Here is an 18,099-nt window from a genome sequence, read left to right as displayed (position 1 = left end):
CCATGTAGGGACAGATAGGTCTCAGGAACCACAGAAAGCCCTCAGGCAAAGAGCTCTGATGCTGGAAGCTGCAAGTCAGTCTAGTGGGCTCAGAAAAGGTAGGTGCTAGGGGCATACAGCTGGCACCTACAGTGTTGCCTATGATACTGCAACTGAACACATTAAAAATATATGCATTTTAATTGCATAATCATTTAACAAAAGTGAAGAGAGCTGGCATACAGAATGACTCCACCTTGAAGATTAATACTATAGCAACTGTTTTATAACTCTAACTTGATAGTTAATAATACACCCACTAATATAGCAACTGTAATAGTCACATTCAAGGAGCATTTGTTAGTATTTACCAAAAAGGGAGAGGGGATGAAGGCAAAAAAACACTTATGTCCTTCAGGGACTTCCCTGGTGGTCCAGTGGTAAAGAATCCACCCTGTAATGCAGGGGATGCAGGTTCGATACCTGGTCAGGGAACTAAGATCTCACATGCTGCGGGGCAACTAAGCCTGCACGCCACAACTACTGAGCTTGCGCGCCTCAACTAGAGAGCCTGCGTGCCACAAACTACAGAGCCCACGTGCCCTGGAGCCTGTGTGCCACAACTAGAGAAGGGAAAACCCGCAGGCCACAACTAGAAAGAAGCCTGCACGCCACAATGAAAGATCCCGCGTGCTCCAACTGAGACCCGATGCAGCCAAAAATAAATAAATTAATTTAAAAAAAAAAGAAAACTAAACTCTTAAAAAAAAAGCCTTTCAATAAATTATAATCTAGTAGAGGAACTAAAATATCTATACGAAAAATTGCATTGCCAAGCAGATTATACTTAACTCTGAAACACCATCCAAACACAACGCAAGGCCAAAATGCCCAGCACATTTAAAAATAGATAGTGATTAATATAAATAAACTCTGGGGACTTCCCTGGTGGTCCAGTGGCTAAGGCTCCGTGCTCCCAATGCAGGGGGCCCAAGTTCGATCCCTCGCCAGGGACCTAGATTCCACATGCTGCAACTAAAGAGTGCGCATGCCGCAACTGAGAAGAGTCTGCATGCCACAACTACAGATCCCAAATGCCTCAACTAAGACCCGGCACAGCCAAATAAATAAAAATAAATATTAAAAAAAATACAAACAAACTTTGAAAAGAAGTGTTTAAGACCATGCTGGACTCCAAAGTAAATTCTGGAAGAGAATATTTTCCTATATCTTATAGTGCAGGTATAGTGACATTATTTCTATAAAGTCTATGTAAAGCTCAGGTGAGGTTTTCTTTACCTGCCTTAAGCTCAGGCTGTTTTTCCAACTCTGTAAATCCAGGTACCACCAGATGAAAGCTTAGGGTTAATTCATTTGTTGGCACATATGAACTTCAACCAGAATGGTGCTATACAGAAAGGCAAAACAGAAATCATCAAAGTTCTAAACAACTGACTCCCTTTCTTGTGGCTCAGCATGGCTTAAAATCAAAACTAAGTTTCCTTTGCCTTGCTGAGCCATTCAGAAATGCAGTGTGAAAGCAAACTACTACAAGCTAGATTAAAAAAAAAAACTAACCATAGTGGATTTCCAAAACATCAAAGTATAGTGTAAAACTGTAGGCAAAGAATGAGGAGAATGAAGAAAAATGCTAATGATAAACACTTGGGCACAGGTAGAAGATATGAAGGATCCAGAGAAGAAACAGGTAGAATCAGGCCAAGGTCCCCAACACGAACAGGAAAAGAATTTGGGGAAAAAAGAAGTCAGTCTTTCCCCTATTGATTATCTATTTTGGGACAGATACTGTGTAAGATTCTGAGTATATAAAAAGCTGAAAAGACATTGTTTGGGGAGATTTAATTATTGTCACATCTACACTGCATCTCCCTACCAGATCTGTTTTGGGGGGAGGATTATGCTTCCTGCCCCATCAACACCAAGCTTGGTTGTGGGACTTGGCTAATGAAATGTGAGTGGAAGAGCCATGTGCTGCTTCTGAGCAGAAGATGTAACAGCCGTCACACACTCCGACCATTTTCTTTCCCTCTACCATGCGCCCCATAATGTTCCAGATAGGGGTTCCTTCTCCAGCCTGGATCTCAGAGCGAAGGGAAGATGAAATGGGCAGCTACCGTGCACATTTTCATAAGCAAGAAACAAACCTGTTCTTAACAGCCACCAAGGTATTGGTGACCTACCCTAAACAGCCTGATACAATGGTTCACCATCAAGAGTAGAAATGCAGAAAGACAGAGTAGCCTGAAATCTAACAACAACAAGCCAATGGAGTTACTGAGCAGAAGAGCATTAAAGGCACTTACAGAAACATTTCAGAAAGGAAATCAAATTGGAAAGATGAAGGACAAAGTGGGTGATTTAGCAAATGGGAGCCTGAGTGGTGGCCAAGTGATTGAAAGAGGTAGAATGGTACTGAGAGAGGACAGCAGGCCACAATCATTTGTCCCAACAGACGGCAGATCATTGAGAGAGAATAATATGTGAAATCAGACATGTGATTTACCCAGACAGATCTAGATCCAGACCGATCTAAAGCCTACAGCCCTGAAAGGGGTAATGAGGAGGGTCTGACTCCCCTAAGGCCACGTTTTTCAAAATAGGTAAGTGTAGACCTTAGAGGTACTTAATGATTCGTCTAGCACACTTACAGCCACAAAATAAACCTAAAACATCTCGCTGGAATATCAATTTATTGAGATTGGAGGGGGACAAATGGAGAAACCATTATTTCACCACCACTAAGCCACCTGTTAGGATGTAAAGTGAAAAGCTGCATAGAGATGAAACAGAACTTCACAGATGTCTCCTGTTTTCAGATGTCTGCTTAAGACTCTGCTCTACTACTGCTCCTGCCCCTTCCCTGGAAAAGTGCAAGAAGCACTTAGCTCAGGCAGGGCTCACAGCTCACCCAGAGGGATGCTTTCCCCTCAGGAAGTAATACAGAGCCAACCACAGTAACTGATGGTTTTGAGTTACCCCGACTGCTCAGAGTACCTGGAAACAGCAGAAGAGTAGGGTGGAAAGGCATTCTTTTCCCAAATACTTACGAAATAAAGCATGTCAAATTAAGCCCACAATTAAGTCACTGCCTTTTCTTTCAAGAAAAGTACAAGAAAGAGAAGGAAATATTCAGGCTCCAATCTATACACTGCATTCATCTAGCCCAAGGGGAACAATAAACATTTAAAAAAATAAAATAAGCATCCCAGAAGAAATGTTTAGATATTATAAGAGTGACAGAAAATTCAAATGATATAATAATGGCTTGAATTCATGAGTTCAATTTAGCCAGATAAACTGGAGGCTAACTTAAATAACTTTATTCTCTTCCAATTATTAAAATTCTTAATTTTCCCCGTGAGTATTAAGGTTCACAAAGCATTCGGTAATGACCATATTGAATTTCGTATAAAATTCTGCCTGAATCAAGCAAAAGCCTCTGGAAAGAAATTTTTCACCTATAATATGCCACACAGTAGCTCTGCACAAAACCTATTGCCTAATAAAATTTACTTAACATCATTACTCTATGTGAATCACAAGTAAGTTTTAAATGAGAAATAACTTCTTATAGCACTGCTCGCATTTCACTGAATCTAAAGTGCGTTCCAAATTCCTCTGAAAGTTACCATTTCAGTCCTTCAGCCTTGAATTGTGTATTGTGCATGCGTGTGTGCAGAAAAAAGACTGAAAATTCCACAACCTTGTGAATTTTCCCTTCAATTTCTTAATGTCATTCTCTGCAGTATAAAATTATTATTCCAACTCTTGGTCACACTCTCCTCAGGACTTATGGGCAAGTGCATTGCCTACTAATTGCCTACTAATACGCCTCTTTGGAAAATATCTAAGAAGGATTCACTGCCCACAATATCCCTTGCCCTGGCATATAGTATAATAACATACATGCCCCTGGTGTTAGTCAGAGGTTCTTTATTTTTTCAACTGCATCATTTATCAGTGTCAGGAGCCGCTGCCTCTCAAGCCTAGACGGTCCCCCAGGCCTGGCTTTCTTTCCACACAGCCCAAGGGAGTGGCTTGCTTCTCCTTCCTCATTAAAGCTACCCGCAAACACCCCCTCCCTTGTGTGTCACGCCCTCACAGGGCTGGGGAGAAGGAAACCGTCTCCCCAGTCTTCTGTTTCCTGGATGTTCTGGAAAACAAGCCAGGGTCATTTTGGGTTTCATCATGAAGATATCCAAAATGAATAGGCAAGATGGACCTAGAGATTGTCATACTGAGTGAAGAGAAATACCGTATGCGGAATCTAAAAGAAATGATACAAATGGAGAAATGATACAAATGAACGTATTTACAAAACAGAAATGGACTCACAGACTTAGTGAATGAACTTATGGTTACCAGTGGGGGAAGGGTGGAGGGAAGGGATAGTTAGGGAGTTTGGGATTGACATGTACACACTGCTATATTTAAAAAGGATAATCAACAAGGACCTACTGTATAGCACAGGGAATTCTTCTCAACGTTATGTGGCAGCTTAGATGGGAGGGGAGCCCTGGGGGAGAATGGATACATGTATATGTATGGCTGAGTCTCTTTGCTGTGCACCTGAAACTACTGCAACATTGTTAACTGGCTATACTCCAATATGAAATTTTAAAAAATTTTAAATTAATAGGTAAGCAAAAAGTCTTCATGGTTTTAAAACCTTACAAAGGTCTGAGACTCACTGCCTCTAGTCCAAGAATCCCTTTATTCTCTTGCAGAGTGGTCTCTTGAAGCTGTTGCTTTCTTCCCCTAGTGCTGTGAGCACCTCTCCATGATACCTGCCTCTAAGGACTAGACTGAAGTTTAAAATCTAATTAAATAGGTGGAGAGAGAGTGAAACAGGCACACCACCATGGAAAGTTTCAAATATCTTTGTTACCCAATAGGAAGAAATCACATTCCATACCTAATTAAATGTGTTTCCAAATTGTTCTACATCAGATTGGTCCTCAGGAACACCAATTACTTAATTATTTGTTTATATGTCTTGGGGGGAGGGTGGGGCAGAGGAGGGGGTCAGTTCCCAGATAGGCCTGGCTCCTGGGCAGCTCTCGCTGCTTGTCTCTCTTCAGCACCTAGGACAGCTCCCAGACACATCTTTGGTTCTTGAACATTTAAAGATTTAATCTATGTAGTGTCAAAGGACTAGCTATAAATGCTACCACATCAAGGTTTCCTACTGCACTCTAGTAATAAGTGCAAGGAAGAGTTACAGACAGATTTCCTGCAAGGTGAGCCTGGTTCCTGATAAGAGCTACCACAGACTGACACACAAGAAGAGTGTCTCAAAGTCCTACAGCTATGGCAAACTGTATCTGGGCATTGGGCTTAAAAACAGGGTTGCACCAAACTATGATGAATAACACTTGAAGATTAATGAGTCAAGTCGTTTATTGTTTAGGTACACTGAATTCTGAAATACTAAAAAGATATTAATATTGGTAAATACTTACGTCTAGGACTGCAGGAGCCAATACAGAGGTACGATTTTGTTAGCTTACCTTAGACCCAGTTATGCCTGCCCAAAAGAAAGAAACTGTACTTGAAGCGTTGATTTGAATTTGAGATACAACGCATAGAATGAATTGATAAATTTCTAAGGAACTAAACTCAGCACAGCAACCACTGCAAATTCAGAAGCACCATGCCCCATACTACCATGTGCATGACACCCACGGTCAGGGGTATATACCACTGTGGCCCTGACTGTACTGGCAAAACCAAATCCGGTGCATTTTATTTGCAAGGCTATGCAGGTCTAGCCAAACACCTTAAGGCAATATGTATTTAATACCTAGTAAACAAGCAATGGCTTGTTGAATTGACTTGTTAAAATATGGTGAATGTAATTTATATTTATAGGTAACTGATTTATATTTATCGGTAACTTTGTTTTTAAAAAATAAAAGCAATACCCACAAGACAGAAAATTTTTTTATTAAATATCCTCTTTAACTAAGAAACTGGGTTGATGTTTTAAAAGGAGCCGAGATAGAAGGCCAACAGTATTAACAGACGTATGAAACTTGGATCTGAAGAGATGTAACTTCAAAAACTGTGATTTCACAAAGGTAAGTCCTATCAGCTTGCCTGTGATCATGAACCTATAGAAGTTTCCAGAGTTACATTATTATTTTTGGCCTTTACTGACATTCTTCTCTTGAAAAGGCTAAGTAACACATCAAAATTAAAATTGGCTCAATTTCTCAGAGTTCGGACAGGTTAACTCAATCTTGATGTTAGTATATTTTGTGATCATTTTTGAAGCTGAGGAGAAAATCAGATTATCAAGAAGATTAGATTTAATGGAGTTATTATCAGCAACTTGATGAACAGATGACTAGTAAGTCATAACGTCTGAATCCACTTATGATCAAAGACAACCTTAGGTTGCTCAACACTCCAGGCACTCTTGGTTTACTAAGAAATAGAGCTCTCCCTCTGATAAGCTCGGGTGCCGTTCAATTGGAAGATGAGAGTTTTTCAAAGGTAAAAGCAGCAGGGTCTTAGGCACGTACATTTTTTGCTTCCTTGCTTTGAGCTCTTTGTCGTAATAGGAGCCGTCATTAAGAACCTAGCACTGATTTCATAGCACCATTTCTTTATTTTTAAAATTTTCTTTTGGCATATCTTCGTGCAAAAGATATAAGATAGAGAGGAGACTGGAGTGTATTTTGAAATCACATTTCTGGGCTGATGGCGGCAGCGAGTAGAACATGGAAGGGAGATAGACATCGAAGAGAACATCTCAGCTGCCACAGTTTTATCCAAGATTCATGGCCCAATTTCCAACTATCCTCGTCAGCAACTCCAAGCATACCTACGATCTGAAAACCAAGTCAAATACCTTCTGCCTTTCAACAAAACAAAATTAGAAAGCTAGCTAGTAATTACATGTACCATTTTTCCATATATTTCCCTTAAGCCAACTAACTTGTTTATAGGTGTCTATTCTGATATTTTGGAAAAGCTAACCCATTGTGTGTGCAAGGGGATAGAACTACCTAATTAGAACTGTTAAACTCACCACCACAGCAGGCTGGATATGACTTACAGATATGCTTTATGGCCTTTAGGCAACTGAGTTTGTGAGCCTTGAAAAACCATCCCATTTGTTTTTCATTTCGTGTGTGTGTACGAAGAGGCTTGACTTATAAGCTGCACCAGAGACATTATATACATGTCTTTCCAAGCTTTGCTTTAATTCCTAGAGCACAGTAATGAATACAGCGGGGAGAGGGGAAATAACCCCAAAATTAAGAGAAACGCCACAGGAGCCGCCCCTCAACAATGACTCTTCCTGTGACTTACCGTTCAGTGTCCCTTTCTGTGGGTATGGATACCACTCCCTTTACAATATTCTATCATGGCCAAATTGGACAGGACTTAAAAGTATTAGAGAAACAACTGCTATGTCAAGCTACAGAGGTGCATTGATGAGTAGGAATGAAGTACGTACCTTGTCTATCATTATTCCAGACATAAAATAACATCCAGGATGCTTCTGAAACTGCCATTTATGATGTCTGTGTTAGTTCGTTAGGGCCACCGTAACAAAATACCAGAGACTGGGTGTCTTACACAACAGAAATGTATTTCCTCACAGTTGTGGAGGCTACAAGTCCAAGATCAAGGTGTTGGCAGGTTTGGTTTCCCCTGAGGCCTCTCTCCTTGCCTTGCAAACAAACAGCTGCTTTCTCGGGTCCTCACATGGCCTTTTTTCTGTATATGTGTGCATCCCAGTGTCTTTCTCTTTTCTTAGAAGGACAACAGTCATGCTGGATTAGGACTCACCAATATGACTTCACTTGACCTTAATTACCTCTTTAATGGCCCTATCTTCAAAAACAGTCACATTGGGCTTCCCTGGTGGCGCAGTGGTTGAGAGTCCGCCTGCCGATGCAGGGGACGCGGGTTCGTGCCCCGGTCCGGGAAGATCCCACATGCCGCGGAGCGGCTGGGCCCGTGAGCCATGGCCGCTGAGCCTGTGCGTCCGGAGCCTGTGCTCCGCAACGGGAGACGCCGCGGCGGTGAGAGGCCCGCGTACCACAAAAAAAAAAAAAAAAAAAGTCACATTCTAATGTGTACCAGGGTTAGGACTTTAACATACAAACTTAGGAGGTACATAACTTCAGACCGTAACAGTGTCCTCAAAGCAAGCCTTTAATATAGCAATAAGTAACAAAGTCAAACACTTACTGAAGGCTCCCTTTGCTCCAGACACTGTCCTATTAACTCAGAATCCTCACAATACCTCTGAGGTCAGCACACATTTGCAAATGAGAAGACTGAGGAACAGAGGCTGAAAAGCTTGGCCAGAGGTCACAGAGCTAACAGACGGCAAGCCGGTACTGGAGCTGAGGTGGTCTGGATTATTTAGGCTCCGCAAACTGCCTCAAAAGCCCACGTTTCGCTGCCCTCTCCCACCTCTATGCCCTCAAACTGTAAAGGCACAGACGCCAGCAAACGATGGATGTGGCTACGTAAGAGAAATCAACTGTTAACCAATGAGAATGATTTAACTAAAGGAATCATTTTTTCTGTGCTCTCATGATGTAGTTCTAATCTGTAAATAAAGATACTGGCTGTTTACTTGTTTTTCTCAAAAGCTCATGATTCCTGAGTATACTCCATTGGATTCATAGAGCATAGGGGTTAAGTCGGTGGGCTCTGGGATCACACTGCCTGGCTTTAAAATCTGAGCTCTGCCACTTTTAACTGTGGAACCTTGGGCAAGTCACTTAGGCCTCTGATTCATCGTTGGTAAAATGAAGTGATAATGGTATTCACTTACTAGGGCTATCACCAGCGTCAAAGGAGACAGTCCACGTAACTTATCAGCAGAGAACCAGGCACACAGTATGCATTCGATAAATGTTGGATGCACTATTATTATTTTACCTGATACCTTTTCAATGATAAACTGTGCAAAGAGCAGGTGTTTCATAAATGCTTGACTGAACCAAGTTCTGCTACTTGTCATAGTACGAAGGAGTATCTTCATGAGGAATATACAAAACCTCCCCCAAACAAGCCACTGGGGAATTGTGACTGCTTCCTTCATTTTAATTTGTATTTCTAAGTCTCAAACACACATTTATGTTTTTCAGAAAGTTTTTTTGTACCTTTAAGTGTTTCAGCAACAGAGGATCCTAGAACCCGTGGCAGTAATTTATGCATATGTGTAAGAACCACTGAATCATGGATATGAGAAAAAAATCAAACTGACATGATAAATTACTGTGAGGAAACAAGAAAGCATGAATACCCATGACCAACAGAGTAATCAAGCCCATTCCACAAATGAAAGCTTTTGTGACATATACTCAATTTTCTCGTATATAGAGCATAATTACAATTATGAGTTGCTATGGAAATCAAGTGAGACAATGTTCCGAACACTTTATAAGTGTTAAAGCCCTACTTATGGAAAGTCTTAATAATAAAAATTCTTCATCAGTGCTTTTGCCTAAGCCAGTCAGGTGTGGCTTGGAGATTTGTACATTTTTTAAGCTCCATCGAAGAGTCTTACAATTATCCAGGTTTAGGAACACAGTCAAAGAAGGTACAATTAAGGAATAATGTGTATTACTATTCCACATACATGGAAATATATGTATTATCTTCACTATATCAGTGAAACCTAAGGCTTGCATCCAAGTTGTTACTACCTTATGATGGTTCTTTAGAGATACGAGTCAAACAGGTGACCCGATTCAGAAGTCTGGAATGGGACCCAGGAATCAAAAGTTTGAAAGGCATTCAGATATTCTACTGGTTATTTGGGAACCTCTGCTTTAATTTCTCACTGGGTCTATCATTTAATTGAAACAGTGTGTGAATGGACACTCTCGTATGTGGCTCTAGTATGAGATAGCCCAAAAGGCCCTTAAAAATACGTCCGGCTACAGGTTTCATTCAGCCACCATCAGACATGCCTTCTAATGCATTTCCATCACTTAGACTACATCTTCAGCGCAAAGTTAGCAAGGGGCTTGCAGGGTGACTTATGAGAGAGAATTGCAGGCAATTGCAGGGAATCAGTAATACTGACGCAAATCTGAAAATCAACTGCAGCTCATCTGTGCCAATGTTCACAACCATTCCACAGCCTCCTTAGGCTCGGATGAGAGAGATGCCTAATTCTCTGCATCACATTCTCAGAACAGTACAGTCAACCTGGGGATCATTTAGGGAGGGGCATCCAAACTGGATAATAAGTTGACTTCACAAGGAGAAGTAGGAGATACATGGAATTGGTCTCTAAATGAATGCTGGGAAATGAGATACTAAATCTTCTCCAATTGGCATAGTTAATTAACGTAGTAAGGTAAAATACAATTAAAATAGGCAACAGAATAAGATAGATGAAAGGAAACCTTTTGAACAATAACATGACGAGATTACTCTAAAAGTGATTTCTTAAGTGGGGAACAGGCTCCGTAGGAAGTGGCCCAAACAGTGATGCCTAGAACATCTGTAGTTTGACTGGATCAAATTTTAGTTAGGTTAAGCTTTTGATTTATATAGGCCATAAATGAAAAGATATTCTTGTGGTTGGAATGAAAGAAATAAGAACAAAGAGGATAAAAGATGGACAAGTTCTCCAACGAATATTTTTTTCTTTCTCCCATCCGGCACCATGGACGGCAACACCTAGTCACAAGAAGTAGGCAGACTCATTTCTCTCCTTGAAAGCCAGTGAGCAAAACAGAGGTTTAATGGGTGTGTCAGAAATGAATAAACAGAAGACTATAGAGAAATGCAGGCACTTTTGAAGGGCAAGGGCCAATACATTCTTTTGACACCTGCAGGTTTCTTCTCTCTGCTCCCTTCCACAGAAGTCAATTGTATTGGCAATCAATGGGTGATACTTACCCAAAAAAGGACTCTTAATTCAAGACTATATATGCAAACCACATCTTTTCCACCAGAACAATGGCACAAAAAAGACTGAAAGTCTTAACTAGGGGCTTAGACCATTTTTTGTAAGAATACCAACTGGAGTGAGAGTATACTCATACGCTAATGTTAAAGGTGAAACTAGGATACCAAAATGCATTCTAATGATGGAAATATAGTAACATTATCTCAAGATCCTGTGTCTTTTTTCTACTACTTTATATTTTAAAAGAAACAAGACTTTTGCACACTAGACCACAAGCTTGACAAAGACAGAAACTATTCTGTCTGAACGATTTATCACTCCGTTTGCAATGCCTTATGCTTAGTAGACATTTAATTAGGTGTTGAGTCAGCCAAGAAATGCTTTGAATAGACACTTATTATTTGGCTTGTTATATATATATTGACCTGTTACCTTCGATGAAGTATCCAGCTCCTAGCTCAAGCCAATGTCGCCAGTTGTGGACCGGATCCCAACTCCTCTTTCTACTCAAGGACACAAGTCAGCTGTTCTCTCCCTTCTCTGGTGATTCATCATTTTTTCCTTCTGTACTAAATGAGTCCCATTAGTATACACATATTTCTGCCACCTTAGGAAAATGCTCTCTTGACGTCACTTCCTTCCCCAGCTACAGTCCTATTTATTTGCTCCCCTTTGAAGCCAAACTTGAAACTTACTGTCTCCAAGCCTCCTGATATATTTTACCTCACTCTATATATTCTCTATCTCTATATATTCTCTATCTATTCTCTAGCTATTCTATAGCTCTCATCATTTCTAGCAAACAGTATAATCTGCTTATTTTTATTAAAGTGTTTTATTTATTGTCTGTCCCCCTGTTTTGGAATGTAAGATCCACAATGGTAGTAACCTTTGTCTGCTTGTTCTCTGAAGTTTCCCAAAGACCTAGAACCATTCCTGGAACATAGAAGACACTCAATAAATATAAAGAAAATGAATATTGAAATGGTTGCATACTATTGTTCTAAACATGCACCCACATGCTACCATCAATCAAATAACCGTGAAACTTCCTTAAAAGTTGATACCAAGAAGAAATACTTTAAATTTTGGAAAACACTGGCACACTAAGATGGTTTTCAGTATTACGGTATTCTCACAGAAACGTATAGCTAGCCAGAAACAGGAGTAAACTTTATTTCCAGAGATGCAGACATATATGAATTCTCTTGTAGTATATTGTGCAATTATTGAGTTCAAACTTTAATGGAAACCAAGTATAAATGCAAGCAACAAGACTCAACAATTCTCTCAGAAGTTGCTCAGAAGAAATTAATTGTATCAATATATTGATACTGTGTAACTGTATAAATATATTAGTGCTGTATGGTCAAAATATTATCCGATCAGAGAAGAGTAAGTTTACTCTAAAACACAATTCATGAAAAAAAACCCTACAAATTGAAGAATGTAACTGGGGTTCAAGGACTGAAAAACATTCTTCTGCATTAATTAAAATTACTTATTACATTGTGAGTAAAAGTATGTAAAGCTCTCAGAAGATGGAAAATACCATACATGCCAGCTGATACATACGGAGTAGCATGGAACTAGGGCAGCTTCAAAACCCAGAGAGGGGACCAGAGCCTTGCTCTAGTCTCGATAACCCAGGTTAGAATCAAATCCAGGCCATGTGAGACACTCTCCAAAGGCTATTTTGCTGCCAAAAATTAGGATGAAAATGAGAAAGTAAATGACAATGAAGAGAAACACTGACAACGAATGAGTGAGGAGGCATGGAAAATCCAAGAGAAAGAGTGAGTACAGAGCTAAGTGTGACAAGGAGGGATATATTTACTAATAAGCACCTGTCAGGTGCAGAGGGCAGAGATTTTTTTTTTTTTTTTTTTTGGCTGTGCTGGGTCTTCGCTGCTGTGCACGGGCTTTCTCTAGTTGCAGCAAGCGGGGGCTACTCTTCGTTGTGGTTTGCAGGCTTCACATTGCAGTGGCTTCTCTTGTTGTGGAGCACAGGCTCTAGGCACGCGAGCTTCAGTAGTTGTGGCGCACGTGCTTAGTTGCTCCATGGCACGTGGGATCTTCCCAGTCAAACCCGTGTCCCCTGCATTGGCAGGCGGATTTTTTTAATGGCTGGGAAAGGATGCCTTCCTTTAAATATTTTATAACCTAATGAGGACAGATATGCACATCTAAAATAACTGTCATATAAGAAAACTGGAACAAGAGCTTTTGGATGAATTACAAAAAAATGTACACTGGAGGATACAGAGAAAGAGAGAGCCTGGCTGAGGGCACTGGAAAGCCGTCAGGTAAGAAATATCTTGTAAGTTGACCTTAAGCAAAGGTAGGACTTCAACAGATGGAGATGGCAGGTCAGGCAAGGATAGTTCAATCATAAGGAAGCACCCGCAGTGGAGAAAGTGGAAGAAGAAATTGGAAGCAAGCAGGCCAGTCCCTAAATACCACCACCAGGCATAGGAACAACCAGCCAGACCCTTTCACATCATGGTTATCTGTGTTAAAAAGAAATAGTTCTAGGATATCTGTTAGGACTATCTGCTCAAGGAAATTACAAAACTTTTCAGAATGTAAATGTGATTTGCCATAAATAAAAATTTTATCCACACATTAACACACCGTGGGAACATATCCTGTATTTATGTTGTTTTTTCAAACTTCTATTCTGTAATTTTTAATTATTTATATACGTATGTCCTAAAAAGTGTCGTGAAACTGCTTACAAAAATTCAAGCACTATTCAACACCTCTTCCATCCCAGAAATAAAAACGTGCTCTAGGAACATGCTCCAAATGATCGTTTCTGCCACTAGTTCAGCTTCAAGTTTAACAAATGTTTTAAAGTTTATGTTCAAAGCACTAGATTCTGTGCAGAGAAAAAGATGAAAGCGGCCACACGGGACCCCTGTGGAGAGGAGAGATCAGTATGAAGACATGACTCCACCTTTCAGACATTGGATTATCCTAATAATGAGAATCAATGGCTCTGGATCCTCCCCACTGGAGAGCATTTCAAGGTCCCGATATTCTTTCCTTCTTCATCTGTGTTATACCAATTAGGCCGTTACCTGGTGGTGGGCATGGAGAGAAGCAGCAGAACTACACTGTATGGTATTTCAAGGGGGGACTAAAAAGCCGTGGAGACGTGAGCAGAAGTGAGGCTCCCTTCTCCTTCATATGAGAAGTTCTCAGACCACACCTCCATTAGGGCGCCCATATCTGTACTTGCTGAAATGTGATCAAAGCTGGTTATCTGAGCCCCACCAGCCCCTGGGTTATCCTGTTGTAAGCTGCACACTGGCCATAAGCATGGCATCTTCGTGGGCAAGTTTATGAGCAGGAAGGAGAGAGAGAAGCCACCTTCTCTGGGCTCATTAACAGACCCGTCAGCAAGCACCCAGGTGAACTGAAGTGAAAGCAGCCGATGTTCACACCAGTCACTTCTGCTACTTGTTAGCAGCTCTGGTAAAAGAGGAAATACAGAAAGGAAAAAAACAAACCCTCTGGGGAGGAAACGGTGAAGTCAGGTCTCATTCTCCTGGCTGGATGTCTCCAACCCTTGCTTTCCTTACCACTCATCACCATGGAAAACCCTGAGCTCTTGGGGGAGGGGTCACTCTATTCTCCTTTGCTGGACACTCCTCTCCCCTTCCTCCCTGTCCTGACTGGGTGTTCCTGGACCACAAAATCCACAGCAACGGGGAGTGCAGTGGACAATGTGAGAGCATATGCACAGACCCTGTATCCATGCTCTCCGGCTAACGTAAATCAAATAACTTTTAGGAAAAGAGGTCTGGGATCAAAAAGAGAATTTGGGGTTGGAACAAGATAAAAGCTAATCCTCAAGCTCAAGTGCAAACATAGACCCGTCTGCTACCTCTGTTTCCACCACGAAGAAGCAGGGAATATATCAATTACTATAAGGACTCTTCTGATTTTCTTAAAGGAAATTTAAAAGCAAGATCATCAGAGTCCCAGATGCTTGAATACTTTCTAGAACATTCTAATGGTCTACTTTTCTTAACATTCTTTTTTTTTTTTGGCCGCACTGTGCAGCATGCAGGATCTTAGTTCCCTGACCAGGGATCGAACCCATGCCCCCTGCATTGGGAGCATGGAGTCTTAATCAATGGACCGCCAGGGAAGTCCTAGTGGTCTACTTTTAGAATCATTGGATTAAGTACTAATTTAGTATGGTCAGATGACTCTAATATACTGCACAAATCCAAATAAAGTTCATTTTATACTATAAATAGTATTTTTGTTGGATTTGAAATACATATACACAGAAAAAAATATGAAATCTAGATTTCCCAGGTCAATGTCTTTAGCGTATGTCACCTTAAGAGAATGCCTTCTGCCTTTAGAGTAATGATTCACATTAATACAAAAAATAATAAGCCTTGTAGAGGTCACCACAATCTTGGTAGATCCTTCATCCTTGGTTAATGTTTCTACATAGCATAAAAGCATATGCAACAGATGGGAATTGGTCACCAATACATACTGGGGGTTAAAAAGACACAGTTTTCCTTCTACAGAGTATTAATAAATTCAGTCTTCAGCTATTCTTCCCAACCTTTAATATGTTTCTATAGAAGATTAGTAAACCTCTCTCCTCACCTTCCTCCCACCCCCTCCTTTTTTCCTTCTCTCCCTTTAATATACAGACAAGGTTAAAGTTCCCTCCCTCCTCATGGCAGTAAAATGGCTATAAATTTACTCTTTCTGATTAAAACAAAAAAAATATCAAAATGAGCATGTGCAAATGCAAGATGATTTTCATGTGAGAATATTTTCATAGGGAACCAAAGAGGGTCAGGAGACTCCCTGAGAAATACTATTTTTATATTTCCGTTCTATTTGTTTTACTCTTATCAAGTAGAATTGCTTGTGCAAGTTTCCCCAAATGTTTAAGTTTTACCTGCATTATGAAATCTGCTAATGATCTTGACAGAACTAAGGTGCTGATCTTCAAGAATGACAGTATACTATTGGCTCCATAACATTTGAAAATGTATATAGTGAAAGGAATAAGCAGCAGAGCATTTAACTGATGATGATTTAGCCAACTGCACTTCTCTCTAATACCTTAGACAAAAAACAATCCTCACCTTGTTCAGTCAACAAAGTCCAAAAAAGAACAATAAAAATTCCCCATAAGGGGCATCCCCTGGTGGCGCAGTGGTTAAGAATCCTCCTGCCAACGCAGGGGACACAGTTTCGAGCCCTGGTCCGGGAAGATCCCACATGCCGCGGAGCAACTAAGCCCGTGCGCCACAGCTACTGAGCCTGCGCTCTAGAGCCCGCGAGCCACAACTACTGAAGGTTGGGCACCACAACTAATGAAGCCCACACACCTAGAGCCCGTGCTCCACAACAAGAGTAGCCACAGCAATGGGAAGCCCACGCACCACAACGAAAAGTAGCCCCCGCTCGCCACAACTAGAGAAAGCCCACGCACAGCAACCAAGACCCAACACAGCCAAAAATAAATAAATAAATTTATATTTTAAAAAAATTCCCCATAATTGGAAAATGCAAAGTACTACCTTATCATGAATGCATTCCTGAACTTGAGGCTTCCCAAGGTTAGCCTTCTGGGGTGCTAAAATATCATAATGCCGTAAAAGTGACTGAGAAAAACAATCTAACAGCAAAGAACTAATTAGCTCCACAGGGACGCACCGGACAGGAAGACGAGGTTTCAAAGGATAGAGGGTAAATCCTCAAGGAGGGAAATCTGTAAACGTGAGTCACTTCTTCTACCCAAAGCCGATCCCTTCAAGCAGACACTGGGGACTGGCCTGCAAAGTAACAAGGGCCCTGATGGACAAGTTTCTCTGTGGGAAGTTGCTGCCATCCAAGTCAATGATCTGCACGAGTGCTATCCTGGTGTATGAGAAAGTGCAAGAGAACTCACCAAACGAGAACATCAGGAGATGTGGAGAATCTGTTCTCCCGGAGGAGACTGGGGGGCAACTTAGTCTATGAGCCGACGTCCAACATTTCTCTAGGAATTCTCTTTTCTACCGTCGTAAATCCAAATCTCTCTATAATACTCAGTGATCTGGACATGATCTAGTTTTCCCTCTATCACCGTTTTCTTCTCCAACTCCCCTCTCTCTTTTCTCATTTTCAGATAGAACGAGATCACTGTTATTCATAATAAATTGAGTTCCTATCTGTCCGACCCTTAGTCTTGGGATGAAATTGGAGACATTCAGCAATGTGTTTTGGTGGAGACTAGTCTACCGGGCTCTACCTGCTGGATTTTATATCCCCTGTTGGTAAGGAAGAGAAACAGCATGTTACAAAACAGCCAGAACATTGATACACAAATGGAAACAAGAAACCTCCAGGATCAGGGATCTGCAAACAGAAGCAAAGGCAGTGACATAACACCTACGTTGGGGGCTTCCCTGGTGGCGCAGTGGTTGAGAGTCTGCCTGCCGATGCAGGGGACACGGGTTCGTGCCCCGGCCCGGGAAGATCCCACATGCCGCGGAGCGGCTGGGCCCGTGAGCCATGGCCGCTGAGCCTGCGCGTCCGGAGCCTGTGCTCCACAACGGGAGAGGCCACAACAGTGAGAGGCCCGCATACCGCAAAAAAAAAAAAAAAAAAAAATTGTGGAAACCTACGTTGATCTTCCATTGCTGGCTGTCATCCCTGAGGCCACAATTTCCTCTGTGGACACTTGTGGCTCCAATGACAACAGGAAAATAAACCCATGTCCTTACATTTTCCCTGTGTCCAAACCTTATTTTCCAGAGTTTGCTGGCCCAGCCTACCTCTAGAATGAGCTCCAGATTTGAAGCTTCTAATCTAAGAGACCCCGGCGTTTCTCTTCCCTCTCCCTGACCCTCACGCATGGTCTCTAAAGATGATATGCCAGCCATTCAGCAAGCCTTAGAAATATAAACAAATAATTTTAAAAAGTTTGTTTCTTTATTCATATGTCTGTTAAACACGTAGCACCCTATTAAAGGAACAAATACCACAAACTGTGTTTTCAACCTTTTTTTTCATTGCCTCCCCTGAGGAAACTTTTTAGACATTCTTTTCCTAATTATACCCCCATGAAATGTTAATACCACAGATATACCATGTCTACTTATGTGAAGTATTCCCATAAAAAGAGTACGATATTTTTCATCCACCAATAACCAATTTTCTCCCTCTTGGGA

The 18,099-nt window shown here is 41.2% G+C and overlaps 1 protein-coding gene across 4 annotated transcripts in view; it reads right to left on the bottom strand.

Annotated features, from left to right (window-relative positions):
* AMPH (amphiphysin) overlaps nucleotides 1-18,099 on the bottom strand; it is a 183,552-nt gene that overhangs the window by 83,995 nt on the left and 81,458 nt on the right. The gene's annotated exons all lie outside the window — the stretch shown is intronic.

Source organism: Stenella coeruleoalba, assembly GCF_951394435.1.
Source record: "Stenella coeruleoalba genome assembly, chromosome: 9".
NCBI classification, from domain to species: domain Eukaryota; kingdom Metazoa; phylum Chordata; class Mammalia; order Artiodactyla; family Delphinidae; genus Stenella; species Stenella coeruleoalba.
Note: the sequence above shows the minus strand (reverse complement) of the source record. Positions and strands in the feature narration are given on the sequence as shown.